Below are 6,693 nucleotides of genomic sequence, written 5' to 3' on the forward strand. Positions count from 1 at the left end.
GTTTTATGTCACAGATGTGTGTAAAATGTCTTTGATGAAAAAGGTCTTCGACTAAAATTTGAGAAACCACACTTGTAATTTTTTTTTTAAGCTGACATTTTATGGGAAGAAAAAAGTCAGAGCCAGGGTTTTCATAAAACACAAGCAGGCTAAATTGACTGGTTTGTACCCTTTTTTTGTTGTTATGTGCTTAATTCTGACAAGAAGCTGCATTACAAAAAAGCATGGTCATGCCCAGGGTATAAATTTCGACTTACAGTAGGGTGGACAACAAAAAATATTATTTTCTCAAGAGCAATATTTGAAGGTGACACAATTTATACAGCTAAAATTGTACTCGTAAGGATATGTATACACAGAGGAATGGCTTACTACTATTTGTGCAGCAGGAAGACCATGCCGATTTAGACAACTTCAAGCTGTTGTGGTCGTGCCGTGTCAGCGCTCGTGTCTGTTGTAGACATTACTATCAGACGCAGTGTTGCCTTTTCCCATGGAATTGGGCTTCTTTATCACTTATGCCGTGGATTGTTTTTCATGTCCGCAGGTTGAAGCGACCCCAATAACGTGTATTTTAGCCCCCAGAATACGATTTTAATCAGGGGACCTACTCAAAACGTGGATAGTTTGGGCTAGTTTTTTGTAGCAATTGGGCGGGTTTTGTTATGAAAATCCGGCAACACTTACCCTCAAGCAGGTAACGTTATTATTGCTAACATAGCAATATATTGGCATTTAATATAAATAATCACTTCATTCAATGTTTAAGTTAATAAAATAGCCTTGACAGCCTTACTTGCTGGAGTACCACAACTATTGACTTTCTTCTCTCTCACCGGACTCGTCTGTGTGTGTGTGTGTGTGTAGGTGATGTAAAAGAGGAAAGCGGGCATTTGGACCAAAGCACTGAGAGGCAAGGGAGGGGGAGACTCAAAATGTTTCTAAACTTAACATTTTTCCCCTATTTGTGTTGTTTTACTACTTACTTACACAATTATTTAAAGTATAAAACATTGTTATTTACAATGCACAGCATGGTTTTTAATCATATTATTAGGGGGGACAACACTCAGATGGGGGTGGTCCTGTTCCCCGGGAATTTCGGCCTATGATCATGCCTAGTAATAAGTTTGCAAAATTGAGATGTACTACCTAACTGTAATTTCAGGTCTAGTTGTGATAAAATACAGTGTAAACTGTGAAAGCCAGTGGCCATGCATTACTCAGACTTGTTCATGTGGTAGGAGAGAGGCTGAATGCCAAAAGCCATCCCACCCGTTGGCAGCACACATGCTCAGAGCACACCCCTCAAGCTACTGCTGTGCTCGAGATAAAATAAGCCTTTTCTGGCAGTTCTCCAGCCAGCCAATCAATAGACAGACAGCAATCCTATTGGTAACTAAAACCACCCTCAAAGAATCTTAGAGCTGGATTTCTCACAGGTAGTTGATACTGAATATTTATGGGAATAGTGAAATCTCAAATATACAAAAACTTGCTGATAAAGATCTCCATCATTTCTCTCTGAGGATATACAGTAGAGCAGAACCACACTTAGCAGGAGAAATGGCTGTGTAATTGCTTTCTAATCTCTAAAATGAGCTTCACTGCTCACTTCACTGTGCATCATGTGCAATTCAAACTAAATTCTGTCAGGAAGGAAAACCTAACACAATGACAGATTAAATCTTTGACATAAACATAAATCAGGATTAAGTGTGGAGAGGAGAGGCCATTTCAATCAACTCAGGACCCAGCATTCTCCAGTGGCCAAATCAGATCAAAGCCACAGACACTTCAGTCTGCCCACTCCATGCTTGCGCACGCACAGAGTCACAGCACCATTCACCACTGGGAGCACATAGTGAGCAAAAGGATGAGCTGGCAGGTTTAAATTAATATTGTCCTAACAATCATAAATATAGCCATGTTAGTTACTTACTTCCGGTGCTCAGAATACAAACCTTTAAAGTGATAGTTCACCCAAAAAGGAAAATTGGATGTTTATCTGCTTTCCCCAAGGGCATTCAAGATGTAGGTGACTTTGTTTCTTCAGTAAAACACAAACTGAGATTTTTGCAGTCCGTCAGTATTATAATGTAAGTGGATGGGAATCACAACTCAAACATACAGTAAAACTAAACACACACACACACAAACAAAACCAAATTAAACCCTGCGGCTCATGAAATTGATGTGTAAAAGACAAAAATCGATCAGTCTGTGCAAGAATCTGAACAGTATTTATATAGTTGTTGTTTTTTTACCTCTAATTCATGCAATGTTTGAACTGTTAGAAGTCTCTCGATCGCATTCTCAAGCAGGGCATGAGGCTTCTTCTTCTTGCTTTATGGCAGATCGCAGACTTATAAGTGCATTACCGTCACCTATCTTTCAAGTGTACCATTGACACTCATAATTGAGATTGAAGATAGAGTGTCAATGGTCCACTTGAAAGATAGGTGACGGTAATGCACTTATAAGTCTGCGATCTGCCATAAAGCAAGAAGACAACGACGTCCCATTCACTAGGGCTGTCGTGGTTAAGAAATTTCCCCTGCAGTTATTATGGGTGGCTCAATAGCGCGATATGCGGTATTACCGCCGTTTTGTTTTTTTATTTTTATTTTTACATACCTAATTTATCCTGATTTTGCTGCATACAAAGCTCTATCTTTGGGTTATGTAGCATACATTGTTGCTTTTTTAACTGACAGAGAGAAACATTTTAAAACATTTTCGTTTATTGTTAAATGCCAAACAGCAACAAGAACATGCGTTTTCCAATACATGTTTTTTTTTAAGAAATCAAAGAGTTCTTACATGATGTATTACACATCTATTTGCGCGCGACTTTGGACAGCAGCGGAAATCTAGACTGATTATCGCGCCACCACTGGCCAACCAGGACAGTGGATTTGCATTGGTGTCGATGCACTCCTCAAGCAGATAGCGTGTGTGAGCCCGTTATCTGCTCATGCTCTCCTGGGTATGGGCACTGACGCGGAAGTTGTCCGTGACTTCAGCAGGTATGCCTGTTACTTTCATGGCTGTATTTTACAGATTTCGCAAAGGCTTCAGCTACTCCTAACTGTCGACCGGTACCGGTCTGAGCTGTTCTTTTTGATGTTGCTCCGCAACCTGATGCTTGAGGGAGCAGCTGCGCTGGATGACAGGGGACACTCTAAAACTTACCGCGAAAAACGCTTAACGTGGCTTAATGTACTTAAAGACAGTGATATTAAAAGACCAACCTCACTAAAAATCATACTAATAAAGTATACTATCTATAAAAAAAAATCAGACGAGCATTGAAAATGAATGCAACTTGTTTAATAACACGTTAAGCCTTTTCCTGCCATAGAAAACCGTTATAAGAAAACACTTAATGTACTAAGACAGTGATTTTTAAGAAACCAAACTCACTAAACATTATACTAATAAAGTATACGATGTAAAAAAAAAAAAAAACTGTTGAGCCCTGATTATGAATGCAAGTCGTTTAATACGTTAAGCCTTATGATGATTTTCTATGGGAGGAAAAGGCTATGTGTTATTAAATGCAAATTCATATTCAGGGATCATCTGATTTTTTTGTAGATAGTATACTTTATTAATATGATGTTAAGTGAGTTTGGTCTGTTAATATCACTGTATTAGTACAATAAACCACGTTAAGCGTTTTTCACGTTAAACGTTTTAGAATGTCCCGATGACCTCAAATTAGATGTATTGCCACGTCACAGGAACTTTTGATATTTTTCTTACCTTTCTGGACATGGGCAGTATACCGTACACACAGTTTCAATGGAAGGCCTAAGAGCTCTCGGACTAAATCTAAAATATCTTCAACTGTGTTCCGAAGATGAACGGAGGTCTCACGGGTGTGGAACGACATGAGGGTGAGTCATTAATGACATCAAAAATCATTTTGATTTTTGGGTGAACTAACCCTTTAAGTCTTTAATCGTGATTTCCCCTCCCAAATTCACCAGTTAAAATATGTTTTATTTTTCAAAATTCTATTCTATTAATTATTCTGATTATTTAAATGAAGACTATTTTTTTTTAAATTGACAAAATGTAATTAGGGCTGGATATCAATTTTATTTTATTAAAGCTGCAGTCGGTAACTTTTGATGCTCTAGCGGTTAATAAACAGAACTGCTTGCGCCTTGCGGAAGAACATTGTAGCCAGAGCTACTTCTCTCTGTTTATGTCAATGAAGAATCACAACGGTACTCCGCTGCGGTACTCCCGAAGCAATCTAAAATAGTCCGAATATAAACACTTATTATAGATGTACACTAATGATTCAGGACAGGCTAAAAACACGGTTTGGAAAATGGATTCATGGTGTACTTGCTTATTATATACATTTTGTAAATCTTGAACACACAAAAAAGTTACGGACCGCAGCTCTGATTGGTTGTTTCTTACTGGGAGCGGATGAATTTCTGCAAATGGCAATAGGACCACTAGGAGGAGCCAGAGGAGCTTGATTTTTTTACGGATTATCTGTCTAATATTCTACTGTCAGGACATAATGACAGGTTTCAAAAATACATTTTTACAAAAGTTACCTACTTTACCTTTAATCCCAATTTCGATTCAGACATTTAGATATCAAACATATTTATTTTGTGTCTCTTTCTTCAAAACGTTTAATTGCTGCTGAATACTATGAATAAAATTCAGCTGATTACATAAAAACTGGACTTGATTAAGAGCTGTTTCTCTGCAAAATAGAGCAGTACAATTCTGGATAAACTGAGACTTTTTTTAATGGAGGATGTAGTAGACAATATATTAGACAACTGGAATTTATAAATGGAATAATTCAATGACTCACTCAAGGTTTACTTGTTTCATTACTGGATGAATCAGTGTTTTGGAATGAATCCCTTGAATAAATGATTCAAAAACAAATTAATTTTTTAACAGACCATTTTTGCCACCTAAAAAAAATATGTGCACACAGGAATTGATAAGTGGAATTGAAATATCATCAGGTGTTGAGAACTGAGAATTTTCATATTTTTAAGTTAATTTCTGACACTTAACCCATCAACCTCATTCATGATCCAGTATGAATCCCCGCTTACAGAAGGAACTAAGAATCACTCCTTCACACAGTTTCCATCTTTCATTATCAATACAGTTTTCAAAGCAGCAAAGCACGGGAGATAAATTCCAAGATTAATTTATCCAGACATTTATACTACTTACCCCCATCTAACTCTTTAATTTAAGAGAGAGATGAAAGCATATTGCTGTGAATATAATTATGCCCTTAGTCGAAATCTAATAATGTGAAGGGTTTCAAACATATTATTTGACATTTAACAGACACTTGCACAGTGAAGAACGATCTCAAATACACATACTATCAACCAGTAAACTTCCACACCCAAATTAGCGCTCATAATACATTTCAGATTTAGTGACAAAAAACAGGCTGAACTGACAAAGGCAATGAGCATCTCACATTTCACTCAAGAGAGAAACAACACCACCCAAGTCATCATACAAACGGCCTGATGTCACAGATGATTCAAGCATCCCCCCCAAAAAAAACAGGTTTACTGCTCATGTTTAACTAATTCAGAGAGATGTTGCTGCAGGATACAGCCAAGCTTTTCCTGTGTCACATCATCATCATCTTGACCTACAACCCTCTGGAGACAAAACCTGTGTCCCTATGACCTCTGCAGAACAAACAGATGGGCTCTTACGAGAATCAAATCAAGAGGCTCATCTGGTCATTTGCTTTGGAAAACGGTGTATATAGTCTGTGGTTGTTATACTGCTGTTTATATCAGCCATCCCTATCCAATGCACTGAGTTAAAGGACATCAATTAACGATGAGAGCTCTGCCTATCGACAGCCTTGTTATTAGGCGCTCGTGACATTTAAAAGTCTTTGGTCATATATTATAAGCAGAGATCCAGCCCAACACACATTTATACAGTGACAAATAACGATAAGCAGCTAACAGGATCAAATAGCAGCACTGAGCTAGATGTCAAAGCTGCTTATATAATAAACAGCTGCGTACATTTCCACACCGTTATAACGTGTTAAACACCTTCATCCATCCGTTCATCTGCTTCAGCGCAAACCATCATATAAGCACCATAAATCAGTTATAAGGTATAATGTTAAACGCGAGGATGGGAGTAGAAGAGATACTGACCTCCAGGAGATAACGCCACTGCTACTCGCTTCAGCCGTCTATCTGTGGCCCAGCTGCGGCGAAACAGCGTCTCAAATCGCGTTCGTCGTTACAGACGATGGCCAACACATGATGTGACAGTGGCACGACGCGACGCTCGCACATCCGTGTTCAGGGGCGGCGGGTCAGTCAGTGATGCAGAGACGATCGTGCCTGTAGATAAGTGCTGCCCGTCCTCCTCCTCTCTCCCTGTCTCTGCTTACAAACTGACCGTACGACAGCGACGTCCGAATCGTGAAGGAATCGTTCGATTGAATCGGTTCTTTTCAGTGAATCAGTTGAAACGGTTCTCCGATTGGTTCGTCTCAAATCGCATACTTATGCACTATTGTATGACCTTTTTAAGTATACAGTGCGAGGAGTGCGTTCACACCTATACAGTCTTTGGTTAAAAAATTATAATAATATATTAACACATTAAATACCAGGATGATGCACCTAACCGAAAAAATAAGTG

General features: G+C 38.6%; 1 protein-coding gene across 23 annotated transcripts in view; it reads right to left on the reverse strand.

Moving 5' to 3' along the window:
• The window catches only part of LOC127961456 (MAP kinase-activating death domain protein), a 65,765-nt gene extending 59,274 nt beyond the window's left edge, over window positions 1-6,491 (reverse strand). For 22 of the 23 annotated variants that reach the window (XM_052560571.1, XM_052560574.1, XM_052560562.1 and 19 more), the window contains exon 1: window positions 6,198-6,460. The gene's annotated coding sequence lies outside the window, so the exon portion shown is untranslated. Of the gene's footprint in view, window positions 1-6,197 lie in introns of all 23 variants that reach the window. The other variant, XM_052560570.1, reaches the window with a different exon arrangement.
• Window positions 6,492-6,693: the final 202 nt, after the last annotated feature.

This window comes from Carassius gibelio, chromosome B7, assembly GCF_023724105.1.
Source record: "Carassius gibelio isolate Cgi1373 ecotype wild population from Czech Republic chromosome B7, carGib1.2-hapl.c, whole genome shotgun sequence".
NCBI lineage: Eukaryota > Metazoa > Chordata > Actinopteri > Cypriniformes > Cyprinidae > Carassius > Carassius gibelio.